Here is an 18,371-nt window from a genome sequence, read left to right on the forward strand (position 1 = left end):
GGTCCATGCTTCCAAAAAGGAAACGAGACATTAGGAAACAAAGTGATGGTAGCAAAAGGATGTTTGAGGATCCGTCTGTTTTATGGGTGCCAGTAAAAAAAAAATCCATGAAAAGAAAAGAACATTGTTTTAATAGCTGTCTGACTTGGATATTTTTAGAGCTAAATAACCTGAAAACCGAATTCAGAAACAGACCGCTGATCGAAACAGTACCGGACTTCATACACTCCAAGCAGCACACGTGCGTTTAAGCAGCTATTTTCCTTTCAAAAATATGCCAAGAAAGCTACTCACGACTAATAGGGATTAGAAAGAAACTTTCAAAAAAAAGAAAGAAAGAAAGAGGAAGAAAATATTTTGTGCAAATAATGTTTCGTTCTTGGTTGGCCAAAAAGAAAATAAAAAGTTTCTTTCCTTATCTTTTTTTTATTTTAGGTCGCCCAAAAGTAACTACGGCAGGAATCTGTGAGAGTGTTTTGACCATGAGCTGTGGCAGTTGACCACAGAGAGATGAGCAATAGTTCAGACTGTAGTTTAGTTTTTTTAACACGTACAAACTTCTAGCAGAGCACTATATTTTAACTATAAAAAGATTAAGATTTATTTTTTAACTTGTTAATTAGAAGCTCATTTAAAGAGGGGGCTATTCTAATTTTTTTAAAGCACCTAAAAAGAGTAAGGACAATATTTTAATGGTCACATGATAATTTATGGTAACTCCTAAACGACATGAGTGATCATAACCGCGAGGAGAGCCGTGCGCATGGCGTCATTCGTCCCGACGTAAATGTAACCACTCTTTTTGGAAAAACACTCTTTCCTGACCTTCATTTTCACTCACTGGAAACGTTGGCAGTTAATATAAAATATATTTTCCAACAAAAAAGAAAACCCAACAAATTCATCAGATGAATATGATGTACCGACAGCCGCAACGTCTCCATGGCCTCTTAAGTACCCTGTAAGTTTGGCAGCCTTGTCCATAGCAAAAACCAAATGAATTTGAAATAAGAAACGTGTTACCGTTTGAGTTACAGTAAGATCAATCACTAATGAAATTTCACTAAAATGTTTATTTGCCATTATATGATATCTTAATTACTATTCTAAGTTTCCCACAAGAGCATTAGGTTAATTTTCAGTGCAAAGTTTTGATGGTTTGCCCTGCTATTGCTGAAAGAAATCAACTTGGCACAGGCTAATTATTAGCTAGGCTTGACTGCTAGGCCAAGTAATTCTATGGCACTGTTTCTGAGCACTAGCAGTGTAGATTAAATTTTCTTTTTTTTTCCCAAGTAACATTCATTAAAGGTCTAAATTGAAGAGAATAATAGCCTAACAAAACAGGGTCACTAGGCTATATAGCCTATTTTCATTTTAATGTTTCTTTTTTGGTGTTTTTGACAATTCATTCCCAGTCTCCATATAATAGTCCCATTTAGCCTAGCCCTATGCTATATAAAAAACCTTAGCAAAAAAATAGTGGTTTCCTAATTTTGACAAAAAAGTTTTACTTTGATTTTGGGATTTTTGTCTCTTTTCAATGGCTCTAGTCTTTGAAAATGCAATTGCTATTGATGCAGAAAAATTTTAAACTGTACCAATTTTTTTCCTAGGCTATAGTTGGTATAGATTTGGTAGTTTGCCTCCTCAGAAGGAAATAGGCTACTATATTATTCTGAAAGCTACTTTAAGAAATTCCAAAATACAAATGATTCTCAAAAGCTTTTACTCCCTTCCCTCATGGTCAAATACATACCCCAAGTTGTATATTTTGCATGAATTTGCCATTGCTTGATCCTGGATAAATTTTTTGTTATTCATATTATTGACTTACAAATAAAGTAAACATGCCACTTGATGCCTTTTTTTATACTCTTTTCAAATATAATAATTATTTTTGTCAGAAATGAATTTTACCCCCTGCCTCTATGTATACCAGTTCAGTGTATATATTTGCACATTAGGGGGGGGGAGTTTAAACTAACCTCTCATTTAAATAAGAAATAAAATCCAACCCCACCCCCCTAAAGTGCAAATAAATACCCGGAATTGGTATATATAGGGGTGGGGGTACAATTCATTTCCTACAAAAATGATTATTATATTTAGAAAGAGCATAAAAATAAGCATCAAGTGGTATGTTTACTTTATTTGTAAGTCAATAATATGAATAACAAAAAAATTACCTGATCCTGTTGATGTTGCTTGTTTGCTGTTCAATTAATTAAAAAATAAAAGTCATGTATAAAACATTCATAGAGAATATATAGTTTGGGCTATATATTTAAGCTTTAGGGGGGGGGGACAGGTGGGTTAAAGTAAAGTGTAGTTTTCTTATAAATAATATAAGTAGCCTATTTTAGATTTTTAAGACTTTTATAGTGTCTTATTCTGAGGGGGCAAACCACTAAAATAGAGAATCTATATCATGGGAAATTGGGATTGAGCAAAGATAAGAGGCTCCAAACCCCTTACTTACACTTTGTGGATTTATGTGTAAAAGTTCTTTTGTATTTAACACAAAGATTATGAAAGTTTGTTGAAGGTCTACACCCTTTGGAGACAAAAGGAGTAGAGGTCAATACTTCAAAATATATGCTGATGACATCATTAAGGCTCTGGGTCTATTCTTTAAAGTTTTCTTTGCCTAACTGAATTATGTTCCAAGACAAACAAAAGCCCCTAATCTAGAATTTTACCTAAAATAAAAGTAATGTCATTAGATTCCTTATTTTATGCTTTTTACAAATATAGTGGTTACTTTTCTGAGAACAAACCCTACCTGATAGGCTTTGATAGAAAATATAAAAACTAGAAGAAAACACCAAAACAATGAAATTCTTACTTTATAATATGTCTTGTGTTTCTATTAATCAGATTAATATGTTTCTTTCTATTGTTATCCACTTTCTAAAATCATTTAAATAATATTCTGGTAAATATTGCCATTAATCACAGACAAAAGCTGATTCAAGACTGCAGAAAACCTGTTTTAACAAAGACCCTTGGATGTATCACTAGATTCAGTCAACAGAGAAATATGTTAATATGACTGTATGAGACCATCAGGGCATGGGGGTGCATTTCCTGAAAAGTGACCATGATATCTAACAAGAACATAAAATAGGGAAACTAACGGTGCTGCTTTTATTAGCATGTTTCCTTCAGAAGTGGCCAACCACTAAACAGATGCCTGTCTTTATATACCCTTTCCAAATGTACTAGTAATTAAGTATTTATGATTGCTTTTGAAGTGGTTTCAGAATTATTTTTTACTGGCAAATAATACCATTTTCTACTGGCAAATAATACATAACAAGGTGTCACTTTGTAGGTCCCTTGAAGAAAGTAGTTAGCACAATTGGAAAAAAGCACCCAGTGGTGGTTGATTTTGTACCTTGCTAAGTAAGAGAAAAAGTCAAAATTTACCTTTGTTTGTATTGCTCCCCCTCCACTAATACAGGGATTGGCTGCAGTCACTTTTTTAGGATGTGTCACTTTCTTAGTTCATGTTTTGAGCTTTTTTCAGCAATTTAGCCAACTAATGGAAGATTGGGCATTCAAGTTGCTAGAAAAGGTAAGTTCACTTTTGATAAATAATCCTCCCATAGCTGCTCATAGGCCTCTGTTCACTGGTAATCCACCCAAATTGGCTGCATAGAAGATGGACATTATGGCTCAGATCCTTGAGTTGTGTCTCCAGTATTTGTATCTCTTTTTGTGTTTGGCTGTTGCCTGTACAGGGTACAAATTAAGACCCATAAGTTTAGGGGATGTCAAAATATAAGAAGGAATAAACATATTTCATTGGATTTATGAGTTTATAGTTGTTTGCATAAATATATGAGTTGGTGAGAAGGCTTTCTAAATCCATTCTAACAAGTTTTATTTTTTCAGGTCATATTGAGTGATGAGTAAGACAAAATTTTTGGAAAATTGGTTTGGTAGGGAAGATGTGATTTGATGCATAGTGCAAGAGAAGTGTGCCAAAATTAGTGATGGGGACAGTTTGTTTTACTGCAAAATATGCAAAAAGACACTCAGCTGCCAAAAAGGGTTTCAAGCTCTTTTTCAACATGCCACCAAAAAGGAACACAAGATGAATGCATCTACTGTGTTAAACCCATGTCAGCTCAGAAGCACTTCATCAACTTCAACTGAAAACAAAGCACATGCTGGAAATGCTGTATAAGAGAAGAAGCTTGAGATATTCTTTGAGAGAAATGTAGCTTCAAAGACAGAAATAATATGCATCTTGAAGACCATATCCAGTTCTTTTGCTGCATCTTTGTGTGGTGGTGTTTCCAATGTCTTTCAAACTATGTTCCCAGGTGCTGTTCTGGAAGTCTTCTAGTTAAATGCTAAACAAATTATGTAGTTGTTCATGCTAAACAAATTATGTAGTTGTTCATGCTAAACAAATGATGTAGTTGTAGCTTAAAGCACTTTATTTCAAATCCTTAGTATCTGAAAATTGTCAGTTGGCTAAGAAAGCCAACAATGAAAGCTGAAATCGAGTTTGTTGTGAGTTCTGCTAATACCTTTACTATATTCTCTGGAATTTTTCAACAACAAGAGCTATTAATTCTTGTGCTGCATTGCTTATGCACAGTTCTTCTTGGACAGATTGTACATGTTGATGATGTCAATGATCACCTTGCCTTGGGGTTTCAAAGCATAGTCAGTGCTGTGGAAATATATCTAGAGCAACTTTTGTGTAATGAGCAGCTCCTGGCAGCTCTTGCTTCTTCAAAAGCAACTCAGAAAGATATGAAACTTTTTTGCTAGGAGTTAGGAAGCATGTCTGTATAGATGCTGTATAGTATTTGTTGGTAAAATTCCATTTGAGACGAACATAGGGAAAGTCCAGGGAGAATGGTTATTATTACAGTCGGACCCTGTGTCACCACCCACAAACAGCACAAGAATTGATAGCTATTGGCAAAAGATCCTAGAACTGAAGACACCAGAGGGGTGATGTGAAATATCATGCCTTGGATTGAGTAGTTTGAGCAGCTCTTTCGTACTGCCATGGAAGCACAGATGTGGAGCAAGGATTTTCTTGTTCAACTCAGCTGATGACTAGCATGCACGCCCTACAGAGGAGCAAACCCCAATTGTTAAAGATTTTGTTGCTGATGCTCTGTGCAACTACAAGAACCAACCTGAGCTTGTCCCAATCATAAAGAAGCTGCTGTGTTTTGCCAGATCAGCTAGAGCTAGCTATAAACTTTACCTTATTGGACCAAAACAAGATGAATTGGAAAAAGAATAGCTTGAAGCTGAAAAGAAAGATACTAAATTGGCAGTCCAGGACCTTGTCCAGGGGAAGGAGAAAATAGTAGAGCTAGAGTCAGACGTTTTACGAAAAAATAGGGAAGGCTAAAAGGAAGAAAGAAATTGATGATACTCTCCTGAAAGAAGCAGGAGAACGTCTGAAGAAAGCAGTAGAAGAGAAGGACATTTTGAACATTAGTCTGGCTCAAAGCATGCTGGAAGCAGCACTAAAAGCTTGTTCCAAAGAAAGGGAAAGGGTAAAGGATGCAATCTCTGGAAGTACTTCTTTTCAAAGGACATGAGAACAGATCAATCACCTTTCAAAAAAGCCTAAGAAGTGGTGATGCTAATTATGTTAAGTGTAATTCTACCAGTGGTTGTTGCACTCACTCATGGACACGAATCAGATGGTTTGTTCCTGTATGTAAACATCAAAAAGTTCTGCTTTACTAGGGTTGTTTGTTCCTTGTACTGTAATCAAGTTGTGCTTTCATTAAAGTTCACCTTTTGTATGAACAAATAAATTAATAAAATATAAAATAAGACTTCCAGTCTTCTTTTCCCTTACCTCATGGACTTTTAGAGGACAATGATGATCATAGGGCAGTAACTGGGACTTGTATAGTTCATCTGCCTGTGCTCTGATTGCTTCTTAGTAGTCACTTTTTGTCACTTCTTTTTAGTTGTGAAATAACTAAAGTCACTTTTTTTGGGAGCATCGTTGTGGCTGACCCCTGCTAATTCCAGTATTCAGCTCTAGACTACACACAAAAGTTGGTAATTGTTTAGCAAGATTGAAGGAAACATTATAGCCTTATGCCAAAAGATAAAAGTATGTAAGAGCAGCTCTTCTGAAGATAACATTATCCTAGCAAAAGAGTAGTACCAAGCACCATTTTGGTCTACATGCCCGTGTGTATGTAGGATCATTGCCCCTAGGCAATGGTCCTAAATTATGTAAGTAGGGAGCAGCTTGGAATATCAAGTTAAAACTTTCAGAGAATTATAAAGAGAGAGGGCAAGTTAACACTGGACTGTGACCTGGAGAGAGGTTAGATGTTATAGAGAAAGACTATATGGTATCCAGGCTATCTAAATTGAGTATCTAGGATGTCTCAGAAACACTTCAGGGAGTAGAATTGAAATTTTCTGATTGTGTAGAAGAAGGAAAGGAAGGGAAAACTAAAATTTCCTGTTGGGAAAGAGGCTAAATATGTTACATCTCTAGTCACTTTGAACATTTTCACACAAAACTGTTATAGGACTTTATATCTACAGATAGTTGAGTAGCAAGGTATGTCAAAAGATCCTATGTGTTGCTGGGTTGTCAAAATAGCATGTATGCTATTGTCGGGATGGATAGGAGATCAAGTTAGAATTTTCAGGAAGTTGTGAGAGGAAACAGGGTATGAGAGTATAAAAAAGCTAAACTAATTTGATCTCAAATCTGCCTAAAAGTTTTGGTGCTTTAACCCCATGCATAACTAGAATCTTTTCACAGTGAAATAGTAATGTAAGTAGAAAGATATCATATTTACCCAGGTTAATACATAGGGTATCCACAATATCTTAAGAATGAATAGGGAGATTGAGTTGATACTTTCAATAGATGTTGTTTGGTCAAGTGGATCTGAAATTTTGACTTGTGTGTTAGGGCAGAGGAAAATCTAGTCTCTTTTGATATACCTCTCCTCCAGGTCCCAGTCCAATGTTTACTTGTCTCCTCCTCTTAAAACTCATTGAAAGTTTCAACCTGATATTCCAAGCCATTTCCTAGATATTGCAGACATGCCAGTCTGATTACCCGATAACACGTTTATTTTGCAATTCACCTTTTAATTTACCTTGCTACGTAACTGTGAATAGATGTTAAATCCTATAAGAGCTGAGGTGAAAAAACGTTTCGGGGATCAGAGACAATGATTTTTAACACCCCTCCCCCCAACTAATTCCCCCAATTAACTTAAATTGTATCGCTCCAATTAACTCTGCTGCCTCTCCCATTTTAAAACTTAAGGTCTAAATGCACCCTTAACACTCCCTGAAAGTTTCAACTTGATCCTCCAGGTTGTTCTCAAATGCATAGGATTGGAAAAAAAATCTGTTAAGGATTTTTTATTTTTCAATTCGAAAGATTTAAAGGCAATATATGTATCCACATCATTGGAATAGTGCATTTGCAAAATCTTTGGAACAGCTTGGAAGATGAAGCTTAAGCTATCAGGAAGGAGGAGAAAGGAGGAAAGAAAGGAGGAGGTTGGGAAAGGAAAATAAAAAGGGAAAGGAGGAAAGAAGGAAAGGAATAAGGAGGAAAGAAAGGAGGAGGTTGGGAAAGGAAACTTTAAATTTTGGGTTTGGAGGAGAGGGAGAGGGATAAACAGTTTGGTCTCTGATTACCTAAATGTATTTTGAACTATAAGATCTTATAAGAACATAACCTATGCACAGTTAAGTAGCAAGATCAATCAAAAGACACTTTGTGTTCCAAGTTCTCAAATTGGCATACATCAAATAGTGATATTATCACAATGGTTTTCTTACTGGATTATCTTGTCTTGTGCATGATAAGTTGAAATAAACGTTTTCAAAATAAAGGGGTTTTTATGTGTAAATTAAAAAAAAAATTAAATTAAAAGAACCAAATTAAAAACTAAGATGTGTGGAAATAAAGTCAGTAATTCAAACTTACAGCAAACAGAAATTAAAATCAATGAATAAATGAAACCAAAAATTGGCAGAAATTGAATTGAATTATCAAATCCAACATGAAGATAACATATACTGCTATAGATGAATAAATGAAGCAAAGCCCTTGTTCACAATAAGGCCATTTAAATTGCCTGCAAAAGCTAGAATTTTGATTCTTCACCCTCAGCTTTGTTGCCTCTTTTAGCGAAAAATAATTCTACCAGTGGCCTTATCTTCATACCAGAAAATGTTTGGTGCAACTATTGCAGACATCAGTTTGTATTTTCAGAACTCCTTCCTCCAGGTCCTCGATTCTAAGGTACAGTTTGCAGTAAAAGACATTGCCTTCTTGGTTACACCTTTTATCCAGTGCGCGTATATCAATATGCTCAATAAAAACAAGTCTAAATGTCTCATTGGCAAATTATTATTATTATTTCCTGTTATCCTGGTTCTTACTGTATCTGCCTCCATGGTGTAGAAATCGAGAATAGCCGCTGCTATAACATTGCCGATATGCCATTTTCATAGCCTGTATAGGCATATACTTCCTGAAATTTTCATCTTAATGCTCTTAACCTTGCAAATAGTTGTAATAGAAGTACTAGTTGGAGTAGTAGTAGTAGAAGTAGTATTAAGTGTAGCAGTGGTAGTAGTATTAGTAGTAGTGTGTACATGTTACCTTTTGGTCAATAGATCTTCCCCTTCTCTGAAAGTTTCTCTGAAAGTTCAACCTTAATACCCCAATGCATTCTTGAGATACGCTCTTTTGACAATAAGCATCCACATAGTGTCTTTTGATTTAGTTCAAATTCCCCCCCCCCCCCACTATTCTCTAACATTTTCCCCTTCATACGCGTAGCCTTCATTGTACTAATATCGTATTATTAGTGGTAGTAGTAGGAGCAGTAGTAGTAGTAATATTGTTTTATTAGTAGTATTGGTAACAGTAGTAGCAGTAGTATTAATAGCAGTAGTAGCTGGTACATGTTGCCTTTTGGTCAGTTTAACACCCCCTCATGATGCCCTAGGAGTTTCATCTTGACACGGTAAGCCGTTTCAAAAATTTTGCTGATACGCCTGTATCAGCAATCTGTATGCACAGAGTGTGTTTTGATTTAGTTCAATTTCTCCGTCATGGTTTCCTCAGACGTTCAATTTAATACCCTCAGCCTTGGTAATACTGGCTACAGAAGCAGTGGTTTTAGTGACAATAGTAGTAGTAATAGTTATAGTAGTACTAGCAGTAGCAGCAGTAGTAATAGTGGTAGTTGTAGTAGTAGTAGTAGCGTGCAAATATTGGCTTTTTAGTTAATTGATCACCTCTCCCTTGTCATTTCCTGAAAGTTCCAAATTAATATACTCAGTCATTCCTGAGTTACACCCCTTTGACAACTTCTATGCACACATTATGTTTTTAATTAGTTCAACACCCTTAAAAGGGCACTAGGTCATTCGATTTCCAATCAAAGGAGCCCCCTCCGAAGTTTTACGACCACTCATTCCATAAAAAACCTTATACGCCACTGGCGTATAGCCTACAGTCCTTGCTCCTGAGCTCTGGAGGATCGGGGAAGTCTGAAAGTATTATCATATGATCTATGGACTATTTTGAACAAAATGGCTATCTCATAATTTTGATCAGATGTGTTTGGGAAAAAGAGGGCCTCTAGGGGGGGACTTAATGCCCTTCTATCACTTTTGACTCTTAAAAGGGAGCTAGAACTTTCAGTTTTCAATCAAATTAGCCTTCTTCCAAGTTTATACAACCACCCTTCAATAAAAATCTTATATGATAATAATGAGCAACTAGTGTAACTTATAGCTCTTGTCCTAAAAGCTGTGGGGGAGGGGGTTATCATCGCCAAAGACATATTTACTGGACCTTTTAACTATGCGTAAAGTAATGGCTGTTTCAAAATTTTCAGGGGATGTGTCTCGGGAAATAATGGGCGTGGCAAGAAGCTAGTTGCCCTCCCATCACATTAGAGTCTTAAAAAGGGCATTAGAACTTCTAATTTCCAATCGAATGAACCCCCTCCGAGGTTTATACGATCACCCCTTCCATTAAAACCTTATATGTTAATAATGGGCAACTATTATAACTTATAGCCCTGAGGACTGTGGGGGGATAGTCATCCCCAAAGACATAATTACTGGACTTTTCAACTATGCTGAACAAAATGGCTATCTCGGAGTTTTTATCGGATGTTTTTGGGGAAATTATAGGCTTGGATGGCTGGTTGCCCTCCAATCACTTTTGACTTTTAAAAAGGGCACCAGAACGTTCAATTTCCAATCGAATGAATTCCTTTCGAAGTTTCTGCGACAACTCCTTCTGTACGAAATGCCTTGGTCAGAAAAAAAAAATTAAAAATAGTATATTGTGTTGTGCCTACATCGCTCTTTACTTACGCAGTGCTATTGCGGTGCCTATGAAACAACTAACTGAATAAAAAATTGTATGCAATACTTGCTTGCCTTCAGCAAAAAATAAAATAAACAAACAACATACACTCGCTGCGTTGTTGGAAGTCAGTTGATTTAGTGTAAGGCTTCCTCCAGACTTCCAGAGATATGCGCGTTTCAGTTGATTGCATCGTTGTTATCAATGTTGGGATTGGCTAGGCATTACTTGTACAGTGCACACTGATCATAAAGTAAAACTGCATAGTTTTACTGACAAAACATAAAAATGATTAAAACGTTTCCATAATATTTTCGTTTTTCCTAAGACCGCTACTCCAGTTCCGTCTTAAATGGATTGAATTCTGTTGTATTTCAAAACAATCTATGTTTCACTAAATCAAACAGTTTGTGGTAACAAACTGTAAGTAAGGAGCGACCTGGCTCAATAGCAACCGAAGCTCTAAAAACGAAATTTTGATACTAATAGATACATCAAAAGAATCAAATTCTAATGCTGATTTCAAATATATAAGTTTCGTCAAGTTTAGTCTTACGCATCAAAAGTTACGCGCCTGAGAAAATTTGCCCGATTTTCGAAAAAAGGAGGAAACACCCCCTAAAACGTGTAGAACCTTAATGAAAATCATACCATGAGATTCAGCGTATCAGAGAACCCTGCTGTAGAGGTTTCAAGCTCCTATCTGCAAAAATATGGAATTTTGTATTTTTTGCCAGAAGAAAGATCATAGATGCGTGTTTATTTTTTTCATTTTTTATTTTTTTTTGTTTTTTTCCCCAGGGGTGATCGTATCGACCCAGTGGTCCTAGAATATCTTGGGAGGGCTCATTCGAACAGAAATTAAAAGTTCTAGTGCCCTTTTTAAGTGACTAAAAAAATGGAGGGCATCTAGGCCCACTCCCACGCTCATTTTTCCCAAAGTCACCCGATCAAAATTTTGAGATAGCCATTTTGTTCAGCATGGTCGAAAATATAATAAAGAAGTCTTTTAGGATGACTTAATCCCCCAAAGTACCCGGGAGGGCTGAAAGCAATGAACTTTACCCAATGTTTACATATAGTATTGGTTATTGGGAAGTCTACAGACGTTTTCAGGGGGAATTTTTTCTGGTAGTGGGGGGGGGGTCGGGGGTTACGTGGGAGAATCTTTCCATGGGGGAAGGGAAATTGCAATGAAGGGGGTCCCGAATTTCCCAGCATTATTTTAAAAAATCAGAAATTAGATAAAAAAATCAACTGAAAGTAAGGAGCAACATCAAATCTTAAAACTAACTGAAATTGTTACGTATATGGTTGGGTTGGCCCCCTAGTCAATACCTCGCTCTTTACGCTAAAGTTTTTTTTACTTTCATCAGAGCCATTTATTCTAATTAACGGCCTTTGTGATTAAGTGGTCATTTTTAAAGAATTGGAACAAAATTCAACCATTAGCGTAAAGAGAGAGGTCCAGCTAATATGGTTCAACGAATGCCCAAAAATTCTTTCTTTGCCAATGGAAATAGAGGTGGTTTTGTATATTTGGCAGTACAGTTATTTGATCGGAAAATAAATAACTTTGAGTGCCCTCTTTAATGGCTAAAATTAATTTTGGGTTAGCATGGCTCTCCCGTCTCTTGTAATACCCCGATCTCGTAAGTTACGTATATTTATTACTAATAAAAACGTTCGTAAATAAAATTAAACAACTTTCGAGAAAGCAATTTAACCAAATAAAAGCAAAATTAGTATGCACATTTTGGTTTAATTATTCATGTACGGTGAGCCAAAATCAAAACCTGCATTAATTCATAAACGTTCAAAAATTAAATTAAAAAAAGGTGGGTTTTATTTAACTGAAAGTAAGGAGCAACATTAAAACTTAAAACGAACAGAAATTATTCCGTATATGAAAGGGGCTGCCCCCCTCAACGCCTCGCTCTTTAAGCTAAAGTTTTTTATTGTTTAAAAAAATAGAGTTGTGAGAAAGAGTCTAACTTTAGCGTAAAGAGCGAGGCGTTGAGGAGAGAACAGTCCCTTTCATATACGGAATAATTTCTGTTCGTTTTAAGTTTTAATGTTGCTCCTTACTTTCAGTTAAAAAAAATTGTTTTTTTTTTATTTAATTCTGAATAAAGAATGATTTTGAAATTGCTTAATTGTCATTATCTTGTGGTTTCTGCGTGTGACTACGCTTGAAGCAATTATACGACGAGCTCCTTATGGTTGAAATTAAATCAGTAGCCAGGTTTTGAAAATAACAGTTTGTGCTGCTCTCCTTTAAAGAATGGAGTAATAGGGTAATCATTTTTGTTTTATTCATTAAAAATTTATCCTTTTTTCTTTAATTTAACTAAATGTCGTCTTTTAGAGAATAGGTAGGGCATTTGCCCCCTCCCCTTTACGTCTTGAGAAATTCCTTTTCGGGGGTTATTTTCTCTGAAAAATTCTTTTTCTGGCATTTTCATTGAAAAAAAATAACAAATTGGCCCCCCTTGTCTATTTTAAGTAAGGAGCAGCTTGGGCCAATAGGAGCCGGAAATCTAAAAAAAGGAATTTTGATAATAATTAATACATGGAAAGGATTGGATTTTTATGCTAATTCCAAATATATAAAATTCAATAAGTTTAGTATTATCCATTAAAAGCTACGAGCCTGAGAAATTTAGTCTGATTTTTGAAAAGGGGGGAAAACCCAAAAAGGCAATTGAATGAAAATTTCACCATTACATTTAATATACCAGAGAACCTTCAGGAGCTAGAGGTCTCAAGCTCCTATCTAAAAAAAATTTGAAATTTTGCGTTTCTCCATAGAACGAAGATAACGGATGTGTGTTTATTTGTAATTTGTAATTTTTATTTTAGAAGATCGGAAGAGGGCTCATTCAGACAGAAATTAAAAGTTCTAGTGCTCTTGTAAAGTGACTAAAAAAGATTTTGCCCAGGGAAAGTGGCATTTGCTGCAGATCAATTGATCTGCTGATCCGAGTTGCTGTCGATAGAATTTTGCGTATTGTCGTACGATGGCGCATTTGTTCCTGAAAAGTCAAGTAGTAAACACAAGATAAATGATTAATATAGGCAGCTATGTTGATGCTTGATTTAACTGAGTTGATTCACTTGTTATTTCATGAAATTATGTTTACTGGTGTATAACTGTGCATCAGGTGTTTTGAAGGGGGGGGTCGTTGCGCAGTCGGAGGACGGGGAGGTTGCGAGACGCCTAAAAGAACGCATTTCAGCGCCCAAACTGTCTAACTGTCCATGAGCCTTCAGAAAAATGCAAAAAGCGATATGGGCAGGGGAGTAGTAATTAACCTGTCATCTCCCTTCATTTAGACTAGGCCTGAATGAGTTTGTTGCAAGTGATAATTCCTCTCTTATTGCAGAAAAGACTTGGACGTTTATTTTAAAGCTCCGTTTAACAAAGCTGATTTGCTTCATATTTAATAAAACTATATGCAGTAATGTAGAAGTAAGCCTAAACTATTAAGAAGGAAAGATGGTGGGTTAGAGGGGTTTTAGGCAGGGAGGGGGAGGGGTAGATGCCTCAAAGGTTGCATTTTAATGCTTAAACATCCTAACTCCCACTGATGCTTCAGGTAAATATAGAGTACGCGTGCGCTTTAGCAAAAAGGGGGGGTAGAGTGTGGTGTCAAATTCCTCTTGATTCCATCTTCACCTTTATTATTGGTTTTGGGGGATAAAAGTGCCCATCCTGTTGCGACAATCTTTTTCTATGTAGCATAAAATACAATCATATGCCTACTGGCACAGCGGTGGAAAAGACGAGGTGGGGTATGATGAGCCTGGAAAGGAAAATTTTCGGAGGAGGGGGGGGGGTTGGCAAGTGCAATGTATTAAACATAAGTATACAATATATTTAAATAAAAGGGAATCCTACTGGAGAGGTCGCCCTGGCTTCAGTGTGGTAAAATATCAAAAGTCACGCAGGATTTCCATCCATATGAAAATAATACCAGAGGATCCTATTGTAAAGGTTGTGATGGCTTCAGTCACACAGAAGATCAAACGTCACACAGAATTTCCATCCATATGAAAATTAATACCCCTCTTCGTCCACCCGAAATTCTGTAGTAAAAATACTATTAAGCACTTATTCAACAAAACAGCTGTTAATCGAAATTTTACTAAATGTTCAAATTTTGTTCAAAATTATATTTACAGTCCAACATTTTAATTCTCAAGCAGAAAAACTAAAAAAAAGGTGGGACACTACCAATCAATTCACAATTATTGATTTATAGAATTTAACAGCAAGACATCTTGGGTTTATGGGCCCGGTAGCGCACGTCATGTCTTCGTTAGGTCTGGGCATGATATGAAAACGTTTAGAAATTAAATAAAATAAAAAACAAGTTTTTTCAACTGAAAGTAAGGAAACTTTAAGCGTAAAGAGCTAGGTATTAACTAGGGGGTGAACCCTCTCATATACGGAATAATTTCTGTTTGTTTTAAGTTTTAATGTCGCTCCTTACTTTCAGTTAAAAAAAAAACTTGTTTTTTTAGTTAATTTCTGAAAGTTTTTGAATTAATGCAGCTTTGATTTTGGCTCACCGTACACGAATAATTGAAACAAAATTCGCATATTAATTTCCTTTTTTGGCTAATTGGCTTTCTGGAAATTTTGTTGTGACGTAACTTACGAATTAACTTACTTAACAAATTTCTATATTCGTGTGTTTTTATTACGTATATTAGGGAGTTTGTTCCCTAGTCAATACCTCGCTCTTTACGCTAAAGCTTGAAATCTGTTCGAACGACAGATCTCTCGATCACACAGGCCTTTTAATTAGAATAGATAGGTCTTTTAAAAGTACTAAAAGACTTTAGCGTGAAGAGCTAGGTATTGACTATGAGGTGTACTCTCTCATATACGTAATAATTTCTGTTCGTTTTAAGTTTTAATTTTGCTCCTTATTTTCAGTTGAAAAAAAACTTCAGTGCGAAATCTGGCGCCCCCTTCATGGAAATGTTCCTTCCCCCAAGGAAATATCGTTCATGGAAAGATCCTCCCCCGTAACCCCGACCCCCACTGGAAAAAAATTCCTCCTGAAAACACCTGTATACTTCCCAATAACCAATGCTATATGTAAACAATGGGCAAAGTTTATAACTTACAGCCCTTCCCCCAGGAACTGTGGGGGATTAAGTCATCCTCAAAGACATATTAATTAAATTTTCGACTATGCTGAAAAAATGGCTATCTCAAAATTTTGATTGGGTGACTTCGGGAAAAAAATGAGCGTGGGAGGGGGTAAATTTGCCCCCCCCCCCAATTTTTTTGGTCACTTAAAAAGGGCACTAGAACTTTTAATTTCCGTTCGAATGAGCCCTTTCACGATATCTACGACTACTGGATCGATACGATCACCCCTGGGAAAAAAAATAAATAAAAAAAAAAACAAGCATCTGTGATCTTTCTTCTGGCAAAAAATATAGAATTCCACATTTTTATAGATAGGAACTTGAAACCTCTATAGTAGGGTTCTCTGATACGCTGAATCTGATGGTGTGATTTTTATTAGAGTTCTATGACTTTTAGGGGTTGTTTCCCCCTTTTTTGAAATTAAAGTAAGTTGTCTCAGGAGCGTAACTTTTGATGAGTAAGAGTAAACTTGATGATACTTGCATATTCGAAACCAGCATAAAAATGTGATTCTTTTGATGTATCTATAGGCATCAAAATTATGTTTTTAAGAGTTTCGGTTACAGTTAAGCCGGGTCGCACCTTACTTACAGCTCGCTACCACGAACTGTTTGATTCTTTGCTTGTGTAGTCAGAATAGTTGTAGAAGTATTTGTACCATTAGTAGCAGTATGTACATAGCACCTTTGGTTTTCCTCAATATCCCCTTCAGCACACGATGAAAGTATCAACTTAGTACCATAAACCTTACCTGAAACATTGCTGATACGTCCTCTTGACATCCTCTGTGGGCATAGTTTGTTTCGATTCTCAATACAGTTTCAATTTTCCCCAAGTTTTTCGCCTTAGTACCCTTGGCGTTACTAGTAGTAGTAGTAGTACTAGTATTAATAGTCGTAGCCGTAGAATTAATAATAATAGCGTTAGTAGTAGAAGTAGTAGTAGCAATAGTAGTAGTAGCAGTAGTAGTAGCAAAAGTAACAATATTAGTAGTAGTGGTTGTATTATCAGAAGTTGTAGTATTAGGATGCAAATATCGTCTTTTGGTTAGTTCAACATCCCCCACAACAAGCCCTGTAACTTTCAACTTTACAAACCAAACTGTTCCTAAGATGTTGCAGATACGCCCTTTTTACAATCTTTATACAGACGGCGTGTTGTAATTCAGTTTTCCTTCTCCCCTCAATATTCCCTGAAATTTCACCTTCTTACCCTTAGGCATAGCTGTAATAGTAGTAACAGTAGTAGTATTAGTAGCACTAGCAGTAGTATTAATAGTAATAGCACTAATACTAGTTTGTATGTACATGCTACTACTAGCACTACTAATTTTACTGCTACTCTTAATGCTACTAAACTACTGCAAATACTAGTTCAGTTTCAATTACTTGTAAGGCTAAGAGTATTAAGATGAGAAGGGGGTTAAAGGGGGATCAAAAGAGCACATCAGCAATATTTGGAAGTATTTGAATATACAATTTATCAAAACTACGCACATATCGGCGATGTCGTAACAACGGCTAATTGTATCAAGTTGAAACTTTCAGCACTTGATGAGAGGGATGTTCAACTGACCAAAAGTCAATATGTTAATACTACTGCTGCTACTCTCTGTCAATTCATTTTCCCCTTTAAGTATTCTCTGAAATTTCTATCTTAATGCCCAAATCCATTCTTGAGAAACGTCCTTTTTACAATCTGCATGCATATAGTGTGTTTTGATTTAGCTAAAATTCTCCCTTAACAGTCTGTCAAAATCTCAACTTCATACGCTTAACCTAATAGTACTAGTATCATCGTAATGGTGGTAGTAGTAGGAACAGTAGTAGCAGCAATATTAATAGCAGTAGCAGCAGGTACATGTGTCCTTTTGGTCAGTTCAACATCCCCCTCATGATGCCCCAGAAGTTTCACCTTGATTCAGTAAGCTGTTCCAAAAATATTGCTGATACGCCTGTCTATATGCTGATATCAGCAGTCTATATGCGCATGGTATCTTTTGATTTAGTTTAACTTTCTCCTCAACGTTTCTTCACCCATTCATTTTAATATCCTCAGCCTTGGTAGTTCTCGCTACAGAAGCAGAGGTTTTAGTAATAGTGGTAGTAGCAGTAGTAATTGTAGTAGTGGTGGTAGTTATAGTAGTAGTAGTAGCGTACAAACATTACCTTTTTGGTCAATTGATCATCTCCCTTATCATTACTTGAAAGTTCCAAATTAATATACTTAGTAATTCCTGAGTTACGCCTCTTTGACAGCCCATATACACAAAACGGGCTTTCATTTAGTTCAACACTCTCCTCAACATTCTCTGAAAGGATTACCTGAATGCCCTTCGTCTTTTCTGAAAGTAAAGGTAAAAAATGCCCACCTTTCTCAATAACATATACTATATATAGGCAATGGACGAATTGCGTAACTTACAGCCCTTGCCCTGAGGGCTACGAGGGGGGGGGTGTTGAAGTCCCCGAAGGCGGAATCAGTGGACCTTTCAACAATGCTGAACAAAATAGATGTCTCAAAGTTGTGATTGGATGCGTTTCGGGAAATGATGGGCGTAGGGGGGGGGGATTCTGGTTGCCCCAAATTACTTTTGACACTTTAAAAGGGCACTATAACTTTCCAGTTTTTACATCAAATGAACCCCCTCCGAAGTGTATATGACCATCCTTTCACATAAAGACCTTATATGCCCCCGGGACACAGCATACGACCCTTGCCCCTGGGTTTGGAGGTTGAATCACCCCAGAGTCATTGTTTTATGATATTGGACTATTTTAAACAAAGTGCCTATATCAAAATTTCTATAGGATGCATTTGGAGGAAAGA

General features: G+C 36.3%; 1 protein-coding gene across 3 annotated transcripts in view; it reads left to right on the forward strand.

Moving 5' to 3' along the window:
- The first annotated feature begins 885 nt into the window (after positions 1-885).
- LOC148953991 (polypeptide N-acetylgalactosaminyltransferase 1-like) overlaps positions 886-18,371 on the forward strand; it is a 137,000-nt gene continuing 119,514 nt past the window's right edge. The window contains exon 1 of one of the 3 annotated variants that reach the window (XM_089086878.1): positions 886-961. The gene's annotated coding sequence lies outside the window, so the exon portion shown is untranslated. Of the gene's footprint in view, positions 1,037-12,654; positions 12,673-18,371 lie in introns of those variants that run through there. The other 2 variants (XM_089086877.1, XM_089086879.1) reach the window with 2 other exon arrangements.

This window comes from Artemia sp. Qi Xiang Cuo, chromosome 3 (genome assembly GCF_049724085.1).
Source record: "Artemia sp. Qi Xiang Cuo chromosome 3, ASM4972408v1, whole genome shotgun sequence".
NCBI classification, from domain to species: domain Eukaryota; kingdom Metazoa; phylum Arthropoda; class Branchiopoda; order Anostraca; family Artemiidae; genus Artemia; species Artemia sp. Qi Xiang Cuo.